This window comes from Bombina bombina, chromosome 1 (assembly GCF_027579735.1).
Source record: "Bombina bombina isolate aBomBom1 chromosome 1, aBomBom1.pri, whole genome shotgun sequence".
Classification (NCBI taxonomy): Eukaryota; Metazoa; Chordata; class Amphibia; order Anura; family Bombinatoridae; genus Bombina; species Bombina bombina.
In genome coordinates, this window is record NC_069499.1 from 114,482,280 (window position 1) to 114,506,145 (window position 23,866).

The window sequence follows — 23,866 nt, forward strand, 5'->3', positions numbered from 1 at the left end:
ACAATGGATCAGGGCAAAGATGAGGATCAGGTTCTGAATATCTAAACAAAGCAGCATTAGAATCAGAGGCTGATGCAGCAGTAAATGCAGTTCCAAACAGTTAAAGGGAATTAGAAAAGCTGGTGGCTCACTATAGTGATTCAAATCTGGAGATACAATTTTAAGTCTAAACATGATGAGGCATAAAGTCTGAAGTGCATAGAAGATAAGCAATGAGTCTCAAGGAGGTGAGAGTTGTCTAACACAAGCTGGAACATGAGCCATGGCCTGAAAAGTTTGAATGACTAAAGTATATTGAAGTAGATTTCTGAGACTTGATCCTTCCGTTTACCATAGCTTAAAGGTGACCATCATTTAAGAACTGCAGAATAAAAAAAGTTGCAAATCATTTGTAGACTAAAAAGCATATACAACAATAATATACTATGAAAGCAGACTTTGAATGACTTAATTTAGAATATATAACTGCTAGTCTAAACCTATGTGGCTCAGGATGCAGATAATTCAACTGATCTCAAGAAACAGGTGTCAGGGTATCTCTAAATGTCAGTGGATAATACATATCTATATAATAAGATAAAATCAGTATGCAATCAATCAAATATTAAGGTTGAGCATGTTTAATGCTATTTGCTGGATACATTCTGTATATTGCAAATCTGAGGTTCAGACATGAGAAACCTTGCTAATTTCATCAGGATTCAGCTGGAACCTTTCCTCCCCTCCCCACTTAATATGTAAAATTGTACCTTTGTTCAATACATTTGGTCAATTAGTGAAGACTGGCTTTGAAACTCAGGAAGGTAATAATTAACACTTATTTGGTGACCAAATGTTAGACCACCAACCTCTGTTGTAGACAAAATTCTGCACTATTTTCAAATAAGCTAACAGAATTTCAAGATATTAAGACCTAACAGACACATGTGATAATTTAACACAATGGCTCACTGAACTCTCTGAGGCTTAATTGTATGGAAGAGTTGATTATCTCCCACTTTCCAGACTTGGTAAAAACTTAGATTTAAATAGCAGAATCTATACTTAAAAAGTCAATTAACTGATTTGTCCATAACTTTCAAATCTATTTAAAATACTCAAATATATATATATATATATATATATATATATATATATATATATATTGTATTGATCTAGGACATACTATATTGGATAAATGCCTGCTGTATTGAATAATATCTGCATTATTAGATGTATAAATGTTTGACATTTTTACCAACATTTTTTCTTTCATTTCAGACCTACATTTGGTTTTTCATGCATTCAAAATTATTAGAAATGTGAAATATACTGTATTCATTTAAGATACAATACAATGCCAGGATGTTGAATGCTATGATTCTGTGAAGAAAGGTGGTTAACAGTGAGCTGCTTATTAATATGATTATAAAAATATACTTATGTTTCATATTAAAATAATCAGAGAAAATGGCATTATATATTACCATATATGTTGGCCAGATAAGTTTATTAATACTGAAAATTATAGTAAATAAAATAAACTTTTTATAGATTAGATAATTGAACTGCTGCAATATTTGATGTAGACTGCATTTTTTATTGTCTGCTACCCCCTAGGGGAATAAAAATGGTATGACAGCCAAATTGATTGACTACTGGAACACATACAAATCCAAATGAACCAATGAGAGGGACAAGCTCCGAGGGCCAATGGAAAGACAGCTCCGTTAAGGCCCAATCAAATTTATCACCAATGATTAGAATAAGAAAAGGGTGTGGTATATCACATGATATAACCTCATGCAAGGGGAGAGAAAAAAATAAAAAAAATTTGTCTGCTAACTTTTGACTGAAAACTTTGCTGCCAATTTTAGGACACAGTCAATATAAGCAAAACCTGGGACTAACTTATTGATCCATATTGCAATACTGTTCTTCATATGAGGTGACCTGAATATACTTGGAAACGCTGGAAATTTGGTTTATGTGGTGATGTATGACTGTTCTATATTTTTAATATTTTAGACAAAGGTATTCTAAGACTATAGTCAGATTGCAGCTATATAGATATATTTTAGGAATTACCTTATTGTAGATAAATAAGAATGTATTTCAGCTCAAATAAATTAGCTGTTTGCATTAATAATATATATATAACTTCTGGTGTTTTAAATAGCGTTATAAATAATCATTTGTGGGCTAAGCAGCTTAATTATATTTCTCTGGAAGTTAACAATCCATACCTTGGTATCTCTCTGTGGTATTTTAATGCAACTCTGATTTGGGAGATTATTGTGAATAAGGTAATTTGTAAAGGTATATTTTTATGATCTCTGTATAGAATATTGTAACAGTTTAAGCTTGTATAGTTTGATTCATAATCTGGTTCCTATAAATATGATTCAATGTGTTTATAACTTTAACTAATATAAATAATTTAGTAATAAAATATTGATTTTAATTGTTTCGTATATGCATTTTATTGGGGGTTTGTTTTAAAGAATAATTATTAAAGAAATTGTATTATAACCCGGCTATATACTGACACAGGTAACATCCATGGAAGTTTCAGTGCTATTTTTTGAGTAAAGTGAACCAAGATCTTCTAAAGCAAAATCAAATTACTTCTGAATTCTACAAAGTAGCCTTGTCCTTGAGTGCCGGACACCTTTACACATTACACTGATATCGTCAGGAAAACCCTTGTTCCATACCTATACAACATAAGGCACATGCGTTGCTACCCCACATAAGGACAAACATATAAGTTGTGTGTGGGACTGTTTTAACATTAGACCCGAGTGTGGCTTATTGCTGTATGGCTGGTATTTGTTTGAATTGAGAGTAATGCTTCTCTATACGAATTAACGTTTGTATTATACTGCTATATTAACAACCGCTGCTACAGCCATATTAACAACTGCTGCTGCATACACGCTACTGTTTGGTTGATGTTTATATGAAAACTATCACTCATGCCTATTACTAACATTCATCTTCAATGATTTATGCATGTATACCTAATAGCCATCTGCAACATACTTAACGGCTTTGAAGGTCACCTTTGCTTTTTTCAACTACGGTTATTATGTGCATATATGTTTACAGTGACAAGTCCTAGCCAATTGATCACTTGCTATATATCCTCATCCAGGATCATATTATGGCATACTGAAGTGCCTTAAACCCTTATTGCGCACTTTATGTATTTCATGAAATTTTGATGTGTCATATATGAGTAGTGCTGACGTCATCTATCTTATGGACTGCGGACGCCAAGTCTTATTTGTGTGTTTTTATATGTACATGTTACTTGTATGCTTGTTGCATTGTCTATTAAAATTATTTTTCTTTTTTTTTAACACACAGCATAATAGTCTTTGATTATCTGTCTTTAAAGATTGATATTATTAGAGTGCAGGATTTATAGTATTATTGTAATATTTATTTAGGCCTTTGGAGTAGACCTATTTTCCCGGGCATTCATTACTTATTAAATATCATCTATTGCTGGGTTGCTCATACTTTTTGAATTGAGTGCTATTCTGACTATTTACTATTACATATATATATATATTCTATCTTGCAGCATGGTTTTTCCATAAGATATTACTTTTGTGAACAAGTTTTATTGACTATAGACCAGTACCTTTAGTACAATAATCCGATCCTATGCCCGCATCTGCTGCTTTCATTAGCATATCAATAACAAATCCAACTTTCTCTAATCGTTGCGTTTCCCCACAAACTGGTCACCAAAGGGGCACACAATGATTGGAAAAAGTTAGATTTGTCATCGATCTGCTAAAGAAAGCAGCAGTTGCGAGCGGAGGATCAGCGTTATGTTTACAAGAACACAAAGGTAAGTATTTAAAAAAATAATAAACTTTGCAAACTTTAATGAATTAAAGTGCCCCTGTTTTTAAGAGTATTATTTGATACTGGGCTTTAATTTGTTAAATGTTACACAAAACTGACACTGATTATAAAGCTTTCTTAAATTTCAGTTTAATATCTTTTATTCCCCCTATCCTGAGTGGTTTATAATTTTAAGTTTTTTTCCCTGTGGGACAGATTAATAATTCTCAGCGGAATGTTGTTACATTTAGCCCTGGGTATGAATATTACATTTAAAGATCCTTGCTCATTTTCAGACAATTAGCTTGTTCTTCAACTAAAATGAGGAAGCAATACTTTTAGAATGAAGACGGTCCCTGAAGCTATCTTATCCTTGGAAATGTAAAGGAGATCGATCTCTGGCAGACATGATGATCACAGGAATAACCAATAAAACTATACAAGGTTTTAACAAACTGTCTTATAACCAATTATTCATTGCAGAAATAAAAAATGTGCTTTTTCATCAACCAAGGTTTATGCCTGATCTATTATAACAAACTCAGACTGCAGTTTATAGTTCCACTGGACCATTAATAGAAAGATGATGGAAATCAGTGTGTACATATGAAGGGATTAGCATTTGTTGGAATCAAGAGGACCAATATTTCAGCTCGATTAGCATACAATCCTCAAGGCCTATCATGAAAAACGATTCACTTCTCACCAGCAATAGTCAGTAAAACATTTTGCAATGAAGGATATGAAAAATGTAGCTTACTGCCTCTATTCTTGTCATTTCCATAGAGAAAGATAGAAAAAAGTAATGAAATTCCTGAATAAAGATGGGCACTATTATGAAAAGTAATAAGAAAATGTAAAATTAGCTGCATACTCAGCTGTAGATAATTTATCTGCAATAGAATGAATATTTGCTACAGGTTTAGTAGGAAATTGTTTTCTACTTTTTCCAAATCCCATTAGAGAAGAAAATATATTATTAAAAATAGAATACAGGAAGATGTATCTTCTATCTAGCATCTATCTATTTATTTATCTATTTATCTATGATCTATCTATCATCTACCTATCTACCTGTCTGTCTTTCTGAATATATATATATTTGTATATTAACTATTGGAACGTGCACCCTGGCAGCTGTTAAAGTATCTGAATAATGGGAGTGCTTGGTTCTGGAAATGAATATATATATAATATATATGGTGGTTGGATCATCCGTAATGCAATCAACTTCCAGTAAAGGTACCTAGGACAAATACTGTAAAGAATATCAAGAATATCTAGGATATGATTATTCATATCCCTGCCCCAAGAAATAAAGAGACATTAAACACCTGAAAATTGAGGATTTTCTAATTCTCAGAGCTTGTTATACACTCTGCTGAAATCTCAAGGCTAACCCTGCTACGTAACTGTCACTAATTGGTTTTATCTGGTTAAACTGTAAAACAATCACCTAGATTACAAGTTTTGCGTTAACAGGGGTGCGGTGCTAACGAGCAGTTTATGCTCACCGCTCACTTACAGATAGCGCTGGTATTACGGATTTTTACAAAACCGGCGTTAACCGCAAAAAAGTGAGCGAAGAGCAAAATTTAGCTCCACTTCAATACCAGCGCTGCTTATGTTAGCGGTGAGCAGGTAAAACGTGCTCATGCACTATTTCCCCGTAGGAATCAATGGGGGAGAGCCGGCTGAAAAAAAACTAACACCTGCAAAAAAGCAGCGTTCAGCTTCTAACGCAGCCCCATTGATTCCTATGGGGAAATACTTTTTATGTCTGCACCTAACACCCTAACATGAACCCCGAGTCTAAATACCCCTAATCTTACATGTATTAACCCCTAATCTGCCTCCCCTGACATTGCCGACACCTGCATAATATTATTAAACCCTAATCTGCCACTATGTACACCGCCGCCACTTACATTATACTTATGAACCCCTAATCTGCCGCCCCAACATCGCCGAACCCTACTTAATATTTATTAACCCCTAATCTGCCGACCCCAATGTTGCTGTAACCTAACTACATTTATTAACCCCTAATCTGCCATCCACAACGTCGCCACCACTATAATAAAGTTATTTACCCCTAAACCTTAGTCTAACCCTAACCGTAACACCCCTTAACTTAAACATAATTAAAATAAATTTAAATAAAATTAATGCAATTCACTAAATTATTCCTATTTAAAACTAAATACTTACCTATAAAATGAACACTAAGCTAGCTACAATATAACTAAAAGTTACATTGTAGCTATCTTAGGGTTTATTTTTATTTTACAGGCAACTTTGTATTTATTTTAACTAGGTACAATAGTTATTAAATAGTTGTTAACTATTTAATAACTACCTAGTTAAAATAAAGACAAATTTACCTGTAAAATAAAACATAAACTTACACTACACTAACACCTAACACTACACTATAATTAAATAAATTAACTAAATTAAATACAATTAATTACAATTTAAAAAAATTATCTAAAGTACGAAAAAAACAAACACTAAATTACAGAAAATAATAAAATAATTACAAGATTTTTAAACAAATTACACCTACTCTAATCCCCCTAACAAAATAAAAAAGCCCCCCAAAATAAAAAAGCCCTACCCTATAATAAATTACAAATAGCCCTTAAAAGGGCCTTTTGTGGGGCATTGCCCCAAAGTATTCAGCTCTTTTACCTGTAAAAAAAAATTACAAATACCCCCCAACATTATAACCCACCACCCACACAACCAACCCTACTCTAAAACCCATCCAATCCCCTCTTAAAAAAAACTAACACTAACCCCTTGAAGATCACCCTACCGTGAGAGGTCTTCACCCAACCGGGCAGAAGTGGTCCTCCAGACGGGCAGAAGTCTTCATCCAGATGGCATCTTCTATCTTCATCCATCCGGCGCAGAGCGGCTCCATCTTCAAGGCATCTGACACGGTGTAATTATTATTTAGGTTAGGTTTTATTTTACAGGTAAATTTGTCTTTATTTTAACTAGGTAGTTATTAAATAGTTAATTACTATTTAATAACTATTGTACCTAGTAAAAATTAATACAAACTTGCCTGTAAAATAAAAATAAGATAGCTACAATGTAACTATTAGTTATATTGTAGCTAGCTTAGGGTTTATTTTATAGGTAAGTATTTAGTTTTAAATAGGAATAATTTAGTGAATTGTAGTCATTTTATTTAGATTTATTGTAATTATATTTAAGTTATGAGGGGTTAGGGTTAGACTTAGGTTTAGGGGTTAATACATTTAATATAGTGGCGGCGACGTTAGGGGCAGCAGATTAGGGGTTAATAAATGTAGGTAGGTGTTGGCGATATTAGGGCCAGCAGATAAGGGGTTAATAATATTTCAATAGTGTTTGCAATGCGGGAGTGCAGCGATTTAGGGGTTAATATGTTTATTATAGTGGCGGCGATGTCCGGTTCGGCAGATTAGGGGTTAAAAAATGTATTTTAGTGTTTGCGATGTGGAAGGGCCTCAGTTTAGGGGTTAATAGGTAGTTTATGGGTGTTAGTGTACTTTTTAGCACTTTAGTTAAGTGCTTTATGCTACGGCGTTGTAGTGTAAAACTCTTAACTATTGACTTTTAAATGTGGTACCAGGCTTGACAGGAGAGGGTGTACCGCTCACTTTTTGGAAGACTCGTAATACCAGCGCTATGCAAGTCCCATTGAAAATATAGGATACACAACTGACGTAAGTGGATTTGCGGTATTTCCGAGTCTGGCCAAAAAAGTGAGCTGTACACTTGTACCTGCAGGACTCGTAATACCAGCGGGCGTTAAAAAGCAGCGTTTGGGACCGGCCAACGCTGCTTTTTAACCCTAACGCACAACTCGTAATCTAGCCGAATGTATTGTATACAATGGAGCTTACCTATTGAAAAACAATTGTAGTAAAACAGGTGTTAATTTGTTTTAAAAAGGGTTAGAGTTGCATAACAGATTTGTCTTGTAATTACAATGTGTTTGCTGTTACTTTAATTAAGCCTACATTTCAGATGATAAAAAACAAAACAAAAAAAAAACAAACATATTCAGATGATGTGGTTTTTGGTTTTGATTTGCCATCAAATTCTATGTTTTCTCTTTATCTCTCTCTATATCATCTGCTTATTCATCTTTTGAATCTTTTCAATCTATAACTTTTTTCTGTCTATATATTCAGCTTTTACTAAAATGATTTATGTAAGAAAATGTTTTTAGAGAGCAAAATGTATAATGTGTCATTTACTTATGGGTAAAATTAATTCAAACACATTTTAAACAATTATGGCTGTAATGATTTCCCTCTTTTCATGGGACTTTCCGAGAATTATATACACAAATATACAAATAAATAGCTGTGTATATATGACTGATTTATGTGGAAAGTGATATATTCCTTGGCTGTTTTACTCTTAAAATCCAATCTTTGTTGCACAAAGAAAGGACAAAATGGCGGGAAAAAAAATCTTAGAAAATGGATGTACAGTGTCTAAGGAAAATAATTATTTACAAGTGTAAAATTAAAGGGATATAAAAACACAAATTTTGTTTTCATGATTCAAATAGAGCATGTGATTTTTAACAACTTTCTCATTGATTTCTATTATCAATTTTAATTTGTTCACTTGGTATCTTTTGTTTAAAAGTAGGAACATATGCTTAGGAGCATTATATGATAGCAGTTATGTTAGAATGTTATCCATTTGTAAGAGCACTATTTCCTGCCAATACAGAATCCCATGGGAATGAAGCACATTTGATAATGGAAGTAAAATGGAAACATTTTTAAAATGGTACGCTCTGTCTGATTCACAAAAGAAAGCTTTTGGGTTTTATACCACTTTAAACATCCTTAAACAATCTGAATGCCATTTATAGATGGAATATGCATGATGGGTAAACTTTGTTCAATTACTTTTTTAGTTACTAATATTTCTTAAAGTATTATGTTATTCGTAGAGACAACATAGTTTTATGATTTGGTGAGATTTTTCTCAGAAACCAAGAATAAGAGTGCAGGAAATTATTTTCGTTAAGATGAAATGGTTGCAACTGATAACTTCTATCACGGCATTTTAACAGTTCTCATACTGCAAATCATGAAACGTAACGTAAGTTTCAAGATTTAATAAAACACCAAAACGTCCATAGATCACTGTACAGAACCAGATTTGTCTCTAGATGTTCTAGATATTCTATATTGTGCTTATTAAGAAAAAGTAAATTTTTGAAAAAAAAAAAAACTATGTTAACCCTTTCCGGTTCTATAGGAATGCACGGTACCTTACATTCAACTTCAGTGTACGGCGGCGACCGTATTAAAAGGATGCTCCGTGCAGGATGGGAACCGGGAGTAGATCATCTGGGGTTAGTGATAGGTTTGTTTTTTTTGGGTGGGGTGCTTTTTTTTTTTTTAGATTACTTTGGGCTTTGAAAAAGAGCTAAATGCCCTTAGAGTTAGGTTTTTTTATTTTGGGGGGTTGTTTGGGTGGTGGGTTTTACTGTTGGGGGGACTTTGTATCATACATTATTTTTTTTACAGGTTAAAAAGGTGATTTATTTAGGGCAATGCCCTACAAAAGGCCCTTTTAAGGGCTATTATTAGTTTATTATAGGCTGGGGGGGCTATTTTGGGGGGCTTTTTATTTTTATAGGGCTAATAGATTAGGTGTACTTGTTTTTATTTTTGATAATCTTAGTGTTTTTTATTTTTCGTGATTTTAGTGTTAATTATTTTTGGTAAACATAGATTTTTTAAATTTTTCGTAGGATTTGGGTTTTTTTTAGTTGTAATTTAGATTTTTTGATTCTTTTCTTGTATTTTAGACATTTTAATTGGTAGTTTTTTTATTTTATTAGAATAGTTATGTTAGGTTAATTTATAGTATAATGTTAGGTTTATATTTATTTCACAGGTAAATTTTTATTTATTTAAATAGAGTTATAATATAATTTTAATTTAAAGTTAGGGGGGTGTTATGGGTTAATATTTTAATTTAGTGTTTTGCAATGTGGGGGGCTGGTGGTTTAGTGGTTAATAGGTTTATTTAGTGGTGGAGATGTGGGAAGCTGTAGGTTTAAGGGTTACTAACTTTATTTAGTGGCAGCGATGTCGGGGAGCGGCAGAATAGGGGTCAATAGCTTTATTATAGTGGTGGCGATGTCTGGGAGTGGCAGAATAGAGGTTAATTATTTTATTTTGTTGTCGGCAATGTGGGGGGCGGCAGATTAGGGGTGTTTAGACTTGGGGTTTATGTTAGGGTGTTAGGTTTAAACATAACTTTTTTATCATGGGGTTGCGTTACAGAGATTATGAATTCCTTACTTCAGGTGTTAGTTCTTTCTCTTACACTCTCACCCTATTGATGTCTATGGGGGAAAGTGTGCACGAGCACGACAAAGCAGCCCTTGGATCTTGTGCGGTATTGAGCTTAACGCCACCATATCGCACGCACAAGGAGGCTTTTTAGTAACTCATAATGGCAGCGCTATAGAGGGTGAAATAAAAAAACTTTTGTTGCATTCATTTCGAACTCTGTTTAGCGCAAAACTCGTAATCTAAGTGTAGGTAAAGTAATGCAAAATTTACACAATCTAGCAAATTATAACGTGTACATTTTGCATCATAATATCACATTAAAGGGACATATAAAATGTATTCTCTCATGATTCAGATAGAGCATGCAATTTTAAACAACTTTCTAATTTACTTTTATTATCAAATATTCTTCATTCTCTTGGTATCTTTTTTTGAAAAGAAGAGATTTACACTTCAGGAGTGTGCACATGTCAGGAGCACTATACGGCAGCAGTTTTGCAAAAATGGTATCCATATGCAAGAGCACTAGTTGGCAGAAATATTTCCTGCCATGTAGTGCTCTAGAGACCTACCTAGGTAAGAATACCATGGGAACGGAGCAAATTTAATAATAGAAATTAATTGGAAAGTTTTTTTTTAAATTGTAGGCTCTGACTGAATCACAAAATAGTTTTTTTCCATATCTCTTTAATTCTAGGTTTTCATACTATATACAGATAATTGTACCACTTCTGCTGTGGCCAGAAGCTTATTAATATTTAGCTACACAAGGCTTGTTCTATGGAGGCTAAATTTAGTGGCAATATTTTGTATGGGTTACTAGCATAACCCTTTAAGATCCCTACATACTGATTGTTTTTTATTGTGAGAAAGACAGAAAAAACTTTCTGATTCAATCCTTAAATAAATATTTTTGTCATACAATCGGAAAGCTTATTTTAGTTTATTTAAAATATGATTAACTGCATTGTATTTGATTTAAACAAAGCCTAAGATAAAATATAAATACTCAAATAATGAAAAGAAAATGATATTGAAGTGGGATTTATGTATAGTGTGCTATTTGTTTTTGCCACTGTGCCTCTATAATTGTAAAAGAAACTATTGCCAAATATGTCAATCTAGGGGGGGAAAATGGAAAATCATCAGTGTATTTATAAATGGGTATTCATAGCCAGCTCTCTTTTATTCTTTTTGACATGTCTGGGACATTAGTTAAACAGTCTGACGATCTTATACAATGCAAATCTAAGCAAAATACCCAGCCAGATTTTTTTCTTTTTTTTCTTTTTTCTCTTTTTTTGTAAGTGACCTTGGAATTGCAGAAGAAAGGGAAATTATATCTCTAGGTTTTGAGCAGATTAAAGTCTTGTGAAAATCTTGACAATGAAAGAATAAAAAAACAGAGTGTTAAAATCAACATAAATTAGGCTTCTGTAGCTGTTTTGTTAATTTAGCAATTTGCAACAATTAGATTGTCCATTAAAATGTACTCCTGCGTTTCTTGTCATTGTTTCTTATTTAAAGGGACACTGAACCCAATTTTTTTCTTTCATGATTCAGATAGAGCATGACATTTTAAACAACGTTCTAATTTACTTCTATTATCAATTTTTCTTCGTTCTCTTGCTATCATTATTTGAAAAAGAAGGCATCTCAGCTAAGGAGTCAGCAAATTTTTGCTTCAGTACCATGGACAGCACTTGTTTATTGGTGTTGTCCAATCAGCAAGGACAACCCAGGTTGTGCACCAAAAATGGGCCGGCATCTAAACTTACATTCTTGCTTTTCAAATAAACATACTAAGAGAATGAAGAACATTTGATGATAGGAATACATTAGAAAGTTGCTTAAAATTGCATGCTCTATCTAAATCATGAAAGAAAAATATTGGGTTCAGTGTCCCTTTAACAATAGTTTATTTAATATTATCATAAAATACTGATAATGTGCTATTTGTATCATTGTACATTTATTTAAGTTATTTGCCACAGAGGACATATGTGTGTAACACATGCAGAAATAAATGAGCTATTAAATTTTATTTTAATAGGAGTTTCTATTTTATGAATGCCCAGTAGACATGTGCACTGACAAAAATAGTTTAGAATGAATCATTCATCAATAAAAAAAGTTTGTGAAATTTCATCCAGGATTAGGTTCTGGGATCACTTGGGGCTAGATTACGAGTAACGCGCTGAATTTTGCGTAGTGCAATACAGGGTATTTGACAGCTTTTCGCGTGCATTGGAAATAGCACACACATTATGATTTGAGCACAATAGAATTTAACGTGTGTCAGGTTAGTGCGATTTCAGAGCTCTGGTTAACTGTTACACAAAAAATAAGAGTAGCACAAAAACATAAAAAATGTAAAAGTACAGATGCACTCATATTAACACTTTGGTAAAAAATATTTAAAAAAAAATATTGGATTACAAGTTATAAAGGCTCAAAAATATGAGGTCTCATGTGTTAATAAAAAATATTACAAACATATTTTAAAATGTTCAAAAGAATCCAAAAAAAATCTATGGCCTAGATTTAGAGTTGGGCGGTAGCCGTCAAAACCAGCGTTAGAGGCTCCTAACGCTGGTTTTTACCGCCCGCTGGTATTTGGAGTCAGTCAGGAAAGGGTCTAACGTTCACTTTGCAGCCGCGACTTTTCCATACCGCAGATCCCCCTACACCATTTGCGTATCCTATCTTTTCAATGGGATCTTTCTAACGCTGGTATTTAGAGTCTTGGCTGAAGTGAGCATTAGAAATCTAACGACAAAACTCCAGTCGCAGAAAAAAGTCAGTAGTTAAGAGCTTTCTGGGCTAACGCCGGTTTATAAAGCTCTTAACTACTGTGCTCTAAAGTACACTAACACCCATAAACTACCTATGTACCCCTAAACCGAGGTCCCCCCACATCGCCGCCACTCTATTAAAATTTTTTAACCCCTAATCTGCCGCTCCGTACACCGCCGCCACTTACGTTATACCTATGTACCTTTAATCTGCTGCCCCTAATACCGCCGACCCCTACATAATATTTATTAACCCCTAATCTGCCGCCCCCGCTATCGCTGACACCTGCATATTTTTTTAACCCCTAATCTGCCGCTCCGTACACCGCCGCAACCTACATTATACCTATGTACCCCTAATCTGCTGCCCCTAACACAGCCGACCCCTATATTATATTTATTAACCCCTAATCTGCCGCCCCCAATGTCGCCTCCACCTACCTACAATTATTAACCCCTACTATAATAAATGTATTAACCCCTAAAGCTAAGTCTAACCCTAACCCTAACACCCCCCTAAATTAAATATAATTTAAATCTAACTAAATAAATTAACTCTTATTAAATAAATTATTCCTATTTAAAGCTAAATACTTACCTGTAAAATAAACCCTAATATAGCTACAATATAAATAATAATTATATTGTAGCTATTTTAGGATTAATATTTATTTTACAGGCAACTTTGTAATTATTTTAACCAGGTACAATAGCTATTAAATAGTTATTAACTATTTAACAGCTAAAATAGTTAAAATAATTACAAAATTACCTGTAAAATAAATCCTAACCTAAGTTACAATTAAACCTAACACTGCACTAACAATAAATAAATTAAATAAACTACCTACAATTACCTACAATTAAACCTAACACTACACTATCAATAAATTAATTAAATACAATACCTACAAATAACTACAATTAAATAAACTAACTAAAGTACAAAAAATAAAAAAGAACTAAGTTACAAAAAATAAAAAAATATTTACAAACATTAGAAAAATATTACAACAATTTTAAACTAATTACACCTACTCTAAGCCCCCTAATAAAATAACAAAGACCCCCAAAATAAAAAAATGCCCTACCCTATTCTAAATTAAAAAAAGTTCAAAGCTCTTTTACCTTACCAGCCCTGAAAAGGGCCATTTGCGGGGCATGCCCCAAATAATTCAGCTCTTTTGCCTGTAAAAAAAAACATACAATACCCCCCCCAACATTACAACCCACCACCCACATACCCCTAATCTAACCCAAACCCCCCTTAAATAAACCTAACACTAAGCCCCTGAAGATCTTCCTACCTTATCTTCACCATGCCAGGTTCACCGATCCGTCCTCCGAAGTCTTGATCCAAGCCCAAGCGGGGGCTGGCGATCCATAATCCGGCTGAAGTCTTCTATCAAGCCGCGGCTGAAGAGGTCCAGAAGAGGCTCCAAAGTCTTCATCCTATCCGGGAAGAAGAGGAGATCCGGACCGGCAACCATCTTGATCCGAGCGGCATCTTCTATCTTCATCCGATGATGAACGGCTGCATCTTGAAGACCTTCAGCGCGGATCCATCTTCTTCTTCCGACGTCCAACTGAAGAATGAAGGTTCCTTTAAGGGACGTCATCCAAGATGGCGTCCCTCGAATTCCGATTGGCTGATAGGATTCTATCAGCCAATCGGAATTAAGGTAGGAAAATTCTGATTGGCTGATGGAATCAGCCAATCAGATTCAAGTCCAATCCGATTGGCTGATTGGATCAGCCAATCAGATTGAGCTCGCATTCATTGGCTGTTCCGATCAGCCAATAGAATGCGAGCTCAATCTGATTGGCTGATCCAATCAGCCAATCGGATTGAACTTGAATCTGATTGGCTGATTCCATCAGCCAATCAGAATTTTCCTACCTTAATTCCGATTGGCTGATAGTGTGACTATGGGGCGGGGGCCGCACACACGGCTGTCTGTGCCTGAATTGATCTCTATCCGGGATAAGGTGCACTGAGGTCCCGGCAGCAGCGGCTGCTGCTCATATGAAGAAACTTGTCACTGAGCGGAGCTGGGGCTGATCACCATGGAGGTAGGTGATAAACTTTTGCTCCTGTGACAACGACCGTGTGTAGTGATGCTTGCTGAGTAAAGCATTCCTCAGGTGGGACATCGGCAAATAAATTGTAAATAAAGATAAAGTAGCATGTTTGAGCAGCGTGTGCATGGATCTGTGTGCCTGCCTGCCTGAGCTGCCTCACTCTCCTACAGAACTGTGAGCCTGGGAACGACCTCTGTCAGTGAGTTAACCCTCCTGATTCCATTCCAGCACCTCGGCAATTAAATCTAACTTAAGTAGCATGTTTGAGCCAGCATGCTCATTGATATGTAACTGCCTGATCTGCCTCGCTCTCTATCAGAACTGTGAGCCCGGGAAAGACCTCTGACAGTTAAAGTCCTTGCTTGAATCAGGAGGGTAACACCAGCAGAGTGTTTAGTTAAACATTTCCCTCTTACTTGCTGTGGGGAGTTCCTAATGTTTATGGGCTGTAAATGATGTTAGGATAGATTGGAATGCAGATAGCTGACTGCACCGTTAAAATGATTTAAACGGTTGTTGCTAGTGCAGTCATTAGTTAACCCATTCTCTTCAAAGGTCTTGATGTTGCACACAATGTTTGTAGAATAAGATGCAAAATTATTAATTAATGTACTTGCTATTTTCATATTCATGTGAAGTTTGTGCCCTTTCCCTAAATCTTACAAAATACCTTGAGGGACTTGCACAATCCAGATCTCTGCACACAGCCCCCTATCCCCCCTCATAATTTTTTTTTTTAATTTGACCTTAGAGAGTAACATACTATTCTGTCCTCTCCCCTCACTGCTAAACCACAGTACATTTCCTAAAAAATAGATCCACGGGGAATAATTGGCTAAAGAACCTTTTGACACCCATCATAGATATGTGTGTGTGTGTTTAACTATGTATGTGTGTGTGTATGTCTATGTGTGTAGATATGTATGTGTCTATTTGTTTGTGTGTTAATGTGTGTGTGTGTATGTATGTCTATGTGTATGTATGTATGTGTATGTATGTATGTCTGTGTGTGTATATGTCTGTGTGTGTGTGTATATGTATGTGTGTATATGTATGTCTCTGTGTGTGTGTATATGTATGTCTGTGTCTGTGTGTATCTGTGTGTGTGTGTGTATGTGAAACATTGTGTTTTTTTAAGAATCTCCTTTGACTGAGGGGTAACGTTATCTCTAGGTGTCATTAGTTTGCTGTACCTTTTTAATGCATATCCATATACATCTGATGTTTACAAGGCTTGACAAATGTATATGAAAATTAGGAGACAGATATTCTTGTACTCTATATAAACAGTATAACGCAAAATGCTAGGAACCAGGGGTTTCATGACTAATTAAAAGGGACACTAAAGTCAAAATTAAACTTTCATGATTCAGACACAGCATGCAATTTTAAGCAACTTTCTAATTTACTCATATTATCAATTTTTCTTTGTTCGCTTGGTATTTTTATTTGAAAAAGGAATGTAAAGCATAGGAGCTAGCCTATTTTTGGTTCAGAACCTGGGTTGCGATTCCCGTGGAGTTATTTAGGAGTCTGCACTGGTTGGCTAAACTGCATGTCTGTCAAAAGCACTGAGATAAGGGGGCAGTCTGCAGAGGCTTAGATACAAGGTAATTACAGATGCAAAACGTGTATTATTATGCAAAATTGGGGAATGGGTAATTACGGGATTATCTATCTTTTAAAAACAACAAAAAGTCTGGTGTTGACTGTCCCTTTAGTTAAAAAGTTGCTTAAAATTTCATGCAAAAAAAATAATAATTAGGTTTTATATCCCTTTAACTAGCAATGGGATGGTATGTAATGGGGGGGGGCGGCAAAATGTATCCTCGCCTGTGTGGCCAAAAATCCTAGCACCGGCCCTGTGTGAACTCTAAATACCAGAGGAATTTAAAAGGTGCGGGGGGAAAAAAGCACGCGTAGCTAACGCACCCCTTTGGCCGCAGAACTCTAAATCTAGCCGTATATTTTTTACAGTATGTTTAAAGGACCAGTCAACACTTTAGATTTGCATAATCAACAAATGCATGATAAGAATACAATGCAATAGCATTAGTAGATTTTTGTTAAATAAATTGCAGTTATGTCTATTTCCACTCCCCCTGTATCATGTGACAGCCATCAGCCAATCACAAATGCATATACGTATATGCTGTGAATTCTTGCACATGCTCAGTAGTAGTTGGTGACTCAAAAAGTGTAGCTATAAAAAGACTGTGCACATTTTTTTAATGGAAGTAAATTGGAAAGTTGTTTAAAATTGTATGCTGTATCTGAATCATGAAGTTTCATTTTGACTTGAGTGTCCCTTTAATAATTTTTCATAATTTTCATTAATTTTTAAAAATATCTTGGGCTAGATTACAAGTGCAGTGCTAATTTATTCTGCACCCCTAAACAGCCAAATTCGCCTGTTTTCCGGTAGCAATTAGTGTTCCGAAAATTAACCAGAAATCAGATCTCTGGTTAATTAAAAAAAATGCAGCCAAAATAAAGTTTAGTGTTGTTTTAAAAAAAAAAAAAAAAAAAAGGCACTAAAAAGTGCTTTTACATTGCTGCCTATAGGGCCTGTGTAATTACTCAATATATATATGTAAATGCTTATATACATATATATTTCTGTGTTAATATGTGTATTACCCCTTCCCTGTGCTAGGTTCTCTGCCGTGACTATCGGCATGAGAACGAGGCTACCATAGTAGCATATGGAAGCATGCTTTCTTGAGTGCAAACCTTCCATGCCATGCGAACGCCAGATATATATAGAGATATGTATTTATAATAAAAAGGTCATTTTCCTGTAAGTGAAGAACATTGGAATGTTTATGTACAGTACATATACTGTAAAACACATAAATACTTAAAAAATATGTATATGTATGTGTGTACGTATGTGTGTACATTGGAGCCCTTTACAGTGAAATACCTGAAAACAGGAAAGAGCATTTTTATTCATTATTACTATTTAATAATGTGTTTAACTGTGTATGTAGTGTAAATATTTTACATTTCATTGTTCTTTACATAACAGAATTTTTTTAAATAGATATTCATATATATAGAGGTCTATGAGTACGGCTCAGCGGAGCTGAAACGCGTAAGACCTGACCTGATCTGATGCCCTTTTACATACCCTTGTTTTGTGTATGCTTTTAAAAATATACTAATAAAATTTATAAGTTTTAATCTACTCACGGCTGGAAATTCCCTCGTTTGCATTTGGATATAAATGACAAGCTCTACATTTCCACACACAAAAATAACTTAACAGAAAACAAAAACAAGACAACCAAAATTAAAAAAGAATACAGTTATGCCTATACTAATACCCCAAAATAAAAAAAACTCTAAAGAAACTCTAAAAATTATAATTACATTAGCCCTTAAAAGGGCTTTTTGTAGGGCAAGTAAACCCCACCCCCTAAAAAAAAGGCTATCTAAAAAAATCCTACTCTAAGGTTTGCCCTGAAAAGGGCATTTGGCTTGGCATTGACCTTAGAAGGACATTTAGCTCTTTTGCTGCCAAAAGGATGCCCTGAAAAGGGCATTTAGTTGGGCATTGCCCTTAGAAGGGCATTTATCTCTTTTGCTGCCCAATGAAACAAATAAAAAATAAAAATAAAAAACCCACCCAAAAAAAGCCTAGCACTAAACCCCAAAGAAGGTACTCACCGAACTTAAATCCGGCTCCAATGTGCTCACCAACTACGGTGCTCCTCTTCTTTCCCTGCGGCGGTGGTCCATCCTCTTTCTTGAACTGGCAACAGTGATTTAAATATGGCTTAGAAAATCAGACAATAGCAACGCAAGGGTACCCCTTTATAAGGGGGTATATTGCATTCAAAATTCAGTGTGCCGTGGGTGACCGCATGAAGAGGATATTGTGGACGGAAGATCAGAAGATGAGAAGAAAAGAAAAAAAGAAGATGAATCGGGTAGAAGATGGCTGCAGAATCTGTTGGCTCTCTACAAATACCTGATCATAATAATGAAGACTTCCCCAGCAGAAGAAGATGGTTGAAGAAGGACCACCGCCACTGGGATCAAGAATGAAGATGGGCCACTGTTTCTGGGTCAAGAATGAAGATGAACCACTTCTGCTTGGCCAAGAAAGATAATAGACCACTGCCACTAGGAATGAAGAGGAGCACCACAGTTGGCGAGTGTGTAGGAACTAGATTCAAGTTTGGTGAGTACTTTCTTTGGGGTTTAGTGCCAGGCTTTTTTTGGATGGGTTTTTCATTTTTACTAATGTTTTTTTTCCCTTGGGCAACCAAATGCACTTTTCAGGACAACCTATGGACAGCAAAAGAGCTAAATGTCCTTCTAAGGGCAATGCTCAACCAAATGCCCTATTTAGGTCAATCAAAAGAGTAGTTTTTTTACAAAGCTGGGGGGTGGGGTATTCGTTTTGTTGGTTGGTTTGTGTTTTTTTTTTTCAAGAAAAAAGAGATGATTCACTTTAGTTTATTGTTCGTATAGGTTTCTTATTTTGGGGTGGGGATTTTTTAAGTTGGGCTTTAGTTTTAGAATAGGAATAACTGTGGGTTTATTTTTTTATTAGTGGTGTTTTTCATTTTCTGTAATATATATATATTTTTTCTGTAAACTTGTTATTTTTTGTAACCTAGCTTAAAGGTGGGGGGTAGTTAAATGTTAGGTAGTTAAGTAGTGTAGGGGTAATTTGCATTGGTGGGTTGTGGCGGTTTAGAGGTAAATAGGTCAGGTGGTGGTAAGGTCTTTAGAATATGTCAGATATGGGGTTAATATTGTAGTTTGCGCTTGAGGTGAGGGAGTGTAAGGGATTAATAGTTTATTTTAACATTACATTTATATACAATGTTAAAATTATATGAATTGTCATGTATAATGTATATTATTTAAATATTCTATATACCTGCCTGACTATTCCCCCTGTATTAACTGTCTGACTGACTATGCACCCTCTATCACCTGTCTGCTTGACTCTACCCCCTGTATTACTATCCTTCCTGATTATACCCCATGTATTACCTGCCTTCCTGACTATACCCACTGTATAACCAGTCTGTCTGCCTATGCCCCTATATTACCGGCCTGCCTGCCTGACTATATCAACTGTATTACCAGCCTGCCTAACTATGCCCCCTGTATTACCTGCTTACCTGACTATATCCCCTGTATTACCAGACTGCCTAACTATGCCCCTGGCCCTATATTACATATCTGACTGACTATGCCCCCTATATTACCTGTCTGCCTGACTATTCCTCCTTTATTACCTGCCTGCCTAACTATGCCCCCACCTATATTATACTTATGAACCCCTAATCTGCTGCCCCTAACATCGCCGACACCTATATTATATTTATTAACCCCTAATCTGCCACCCCCAACGTCGCCACAACCTAACTACACTTATTAAACCCTAAATTTATTAACCCCTAAACTGCACTCCCACCTCGCAAACACTAGTTAAATTTTATTAACCCGTAATCTGCCGTCCCTAACATCCGACACCTATCTACATTTATTAACCCCTAATCTGCCGACCCCAACGTCGCCGCTACTATAATAAATGTATTAACCCCTAAACCTATGTCTAACCCTAAGTCTAACCCCCCCTAACTTAAATATAATTTAAATTAAACGAAATTAATTTACTACAATTAAATAAAGTATTCCTATTTAAAACTAAATACTTACCGATAAAATAAACCCTAATATAGCTACAATTTAACTAATAGTTACATTATAGCTATTTTAGGATCTATATTTAATTTACAGGCAACTTTGTATTTATTTTAACTAGGTACAATAGTTATTAAATAGTTATTAACTATTTAATAACTACCTAGCTAAAATAAATACAAAATTACCTGTAAAATAAATCCTAACCTAAGTTACAATTACACCTAACACTACTCTATAAATAAATAAATTAACTAAATAAAATTAAACTAATTACAATTAAATGAAATAAACTAAATTACGAGAAAAAACCCCCACTAAATTACAGAAAATAAAAAAGAATTACAAGAATTTTAAACTAATTACACCTAATCTAATCCCCCTAATAAAATAAAAAAGCACCCCCAAAATAATAAAATTCCCTACCCTATACTAAATTACAAATAGCCCTTAAAAGGGCCTTTTGCGGGGCATTGCCCCAAAATAATCAGCTCTTTTACCTGTAAAAAAAAAATACAATACCCCCCCAACATTACAATCCACCATACACATACCCCTACTCTAAAACCCACCCAATCCCCGCTTAAAAAAACCTAACACTAACCCCCTGAAGATCACCCTACCTTGAGCCGCCTTCACCCAGCCGGGCACAAGTGACCTCCAGACCGGCAGAAGTCTTCATCCGTTCGGGGCAGAAGAGGACATCCAGACCAGCAGAAGGCTTCATCCAGGCGGTATCTTCTATCTTCATCTCTCCGGAGCGGAGTCATCTTCTATCCAGCCAATGCGGAGCCATCCTCTTCAATCGAAGCCCTAACGAAGAATGAAGGTTCCTTTAAATGACGTCATCCAAGATGGCGTCCCTTGAATTCCAATTGGCTGATAGAATCCAATCAGCCAATCGAAATTAAGGTAGGAAAAATCAGATTGGCTGATGCTATCAGCCAATCAGATTGAAGATTGGATCAGCCAATAGGATTTTTCCTACCTTAATTCCAATTGGCTGATAGAATCCTATCAGCCAATCGGAATTTGAGGGACGCCATCTTGGATGATGTCATTTAAAGGAACCTTCATTCTTCGTTAGGGCTTCGATTGAAGAGGATGGCTCCACGTCGGCTGGATAGAAGATGGCTCCGCTCCACTCCGGAAGGATGAAGATAGAAGATGCCTCCTGGATGAAGCCTTCTGCCAGTCTGGATGTCCTCTTCTGCCCCGATCGGATGAAGACTTCTGCCGGTCTGGAGGTTTACTTGTGCCCGGTTGGGTGAAGACGGCTCAAGGTAGGGTGATCTTCAGGGGGTTAGTGTTAGTTTTTTTTAGGGGGGAATGGGTGGGTTTTAGAGTAGGGGTGTGTGGGTGGTGGGTTGTAATGTTGGGGTGGGTATTGTATTTTTCTTTTACAGGTAAAAGAGCTGATTACTTTAGGGCAATGCCCCGCAAAAGGCCCTTTTAAGGGCTATTTGTAATTTAGTATAGGGTAGGGAATTGTATTATTTTGGGGGTGCTTTTTTATTTTATTAGGGGGATTAGATTAGGTCTAATTATTTTAAAATTCTTGTAATTATTTTTTATTTTCTGTAATTTAGTGTTTTTTTTTCGTAATTTAGTTTATTTCATTTAATTGCAATTAGTTTAATTTAGTTAATTTATTTATTTATAGAGTAGTGTTAGGTGTAATTGTAACTTAGGTTAGGATTTATTTTACAGGTAATTTTGTATTTATTTTAGCTAGGTAGTTATTAAATAGTTAATAAATATTTAATAACTATTGTACCAAGCTAAAATAAATACAAAGTTGTCTGTAAAATAAAAATAAATCCTAAGGTAGCTACAATGTAATTATTAGTTATATTGTAGTTATCTTGTCGTTTATTTTATCGGTAAGTATTTGGTTTTAAAAAGGAATAATTTATTTAATTGTAGTTATTTTATTTAGATGTATTTAAATTATATTTAAATTAGGGGGTGTTAGGGTTAGACTTAGGTTTAGGGGTTAATAACTTTATTATAGTGGCGGCGACGTTGGCGGCGGCAGATTAGGGGTTAATTAATTTAATATAGTTGCGGCGATGTTGGGGGCGGCAGATTAGAGGTTAATAAATACAATGTAGGGTGCTGCGATGTTAGGGGCAACAGATTAGGGGTTCATTAGTATAATGTAGATGGCGACAGAGTCCGGAGCGGCAGATTAGGGGTTAATAGTATAATGCAGGTGTCGGCGATGTCAGGGCAGCAGATTAGGGGTTAATAAGTGTAAGATTAGGGGTGTTTAGACTCAGGGTTCATGTTAAGGTGTTAGGTGCAGACATAAAATTAATTTCCCCGTAGGAAACAATGGATCTGTGTTAGGAGCTGAACGCTGCTTTTTTGCAGGTGTTAGGTTTTTTTTTTCACCCAGCTCAGCGCCATTGTTTTCTATGGGGAAATCGTGCACGAGCATGTTTAGCCAGCTTACCGCTACCGAAAGCAATGCTGGTATCGAGATGAGATGCAGAGCTAAATTTTGCTCTACTCTCACCTTTTTGCAGCTAATGCCAGGTTTAAAAAAACCTGTAATACCAGCGTTGGCTTAAGGTAGCGTTAGAAAAAAAAGGAGCGTTAGAGCCGCACAGTCTTACCAACAAAACTCGTGATCTAGCCGTTTATTATGTATATTGCATTGTGGGGGGTTGGCTGTTTAGGGGTTAATAGGTTAATTAGATATTTTGCAATGTGGGGGTTGTCAGATTAGGGGTTAATAGATTTTATTTAGTTATTGCGGCGTGGGGATGACAATTGACAGGTAGATATTGCACATGCGTTAGCTGTTAGTTAGAATTCCAGGGAGCTACGGTACTTATATATTCAATTTTCTCCATTTTTTACATGTAAGTCCTTGCACTGAATATATGATACTGATACTGATTTGCAAAGCAGTTCTATGTTAGTTTAGGGAGTAAAATTAGCGGGCGATGGGTGAAGTATACGCGCTGCATTTATATGCGGCGCCGTATATGTTATAGCAATACTGGACTTAAAAGTGGTGATGCCGCATATATAATCTTGCCCATGGTTTAATGAAGTGGTATTTTGCCACTCATCAGCTGGGAGTAGGTTCTGAATTGCTGCTGGCTAAAGCTGATTTCCCAGCTGCTAAGTGGAAAA